A 1,525-nucleotide genomic window follows, 5' to 3' on the forward strand; every position below is an offset into this window, starting at 1 on the left:
TCACCTTTCTCTTTTTCTATTTAACTTATTTATAAATGATATTATTTATTTTATTAATTACTCTAATATTTTACTTTTTATCAACGATGCAAACATTTTTAAAATCTTCAATTGTCTTTCAGATGCTATAGATCTCCAGAATGATTTAATAAGCTTTAATAATGTTGCTTAATGATTTCTCCTTAAATATTAATAAATGCCAAACAATTACTTTTTCTAAAAAACGGATTAACTTGGTTTCTAATTATAATTTGAATGATATAATTATCAATGAAACAAATCTTATAAAAGATCTTGGTATTCTTTTTTACACTAAACTATCATGTTCCCCTCATATCATCTCTATCAAAAATAAAGCATTATCTATGTTTGACCTTATTATGCGTAATTGTTCTTCTTTTAATGATCCTTTTACCTTAAAATGTCTTTATACTTCCATTATCAGGCTTTATTTAGAATATGCTACTTCTATTTGGGACTCCAATGGTATTGGTATTTCCAGTCTCAGTGAGTTAGTTCAAAACAAATTTTTTTTCGTTTTAGTAGTTTCAAATTTAATGTAACGAGAACCCTTCAAACTGATTATGATAACGTAAGTAAATTTTTAAATCTCAAAACTTTAAAAGATCTTAGGAAAGATTCTTAAATTATGTTTTTAAAAAAGTTATTAAATAATAAAATTGACAATTCTTGTTTGTTAAGCCTTATAGACTTTAAAGTTAATTGTCACAATACTAGAGACTCCTGTTTATTTTATATAAATCATTCTTCCCTTAGTTACATACTAAACTCTATTAATAATCTATTATATAATGGTAACTCAGTGAATATTGGCTTTGATTTTTTTTTTTATAAATAACCTGTGTCAATTAATTATCTTTATATTTTTTTTTAGTTGTTATTTTTATTTAAATTCATGTTATTCATTATGTATTACTAAATGGATTTTCATTCAATTAATGTTATTAGTTCATTCACTGTTGGAATTAATTTCTAGTTGTTATATCTTTATTGTTATTATTATTAATATTTATATTTCAATATATTTTACGAATTTTTTCTACAGTTTTTTATTATCTAATATTAATTGTCAACTACTGCTTATTTTGTAATTCGACATTGGTCCATAATAAACGAATAAATAAATAAATATTGTTCTTGATAAATTGGCCATTTTGTATAATGCTTGGACAATAAAGAAAATTCTTAAATCATTTTAAAATTTCCCAAAAATGTGGGTCATTCTACACGATGCCCGGGAAATGTATATAATACTTCGAATACCTACATTGCCCATAACATATATATGCCCTACAAAGAAAACGAATGGAAACATATACAGTCGACTCTTGGTAACTCGAACTTTGATAATTCGAAATTCTTGATACCTCGAATAATTAAAATTCTCCTTCAAATAACAATAACACTTAATGTTTAAATAATCTTGTTAACTCAAAAATGAATTTAACAAGTTTTCGATACCTCGAATTTTCTTATCCAAATTTAGTACTAAAAATTGTTTATC

The sequence above is a fragment of the Sipha flava genome, unplaced genomic scaffold, assembly GCF_003268045.1.
Source record: "Sipha flava isolate LNK unplaced genomic scaffold, YSA_version1 212_pilon_pilon, whole genome shotgun sequence".
Classification (NCBI taxonomy): Eukaryota; Metazoa; Arthropoda; class Insecta; order Hemiptera; family Aphididae; genus Sipha; species Sipha flava.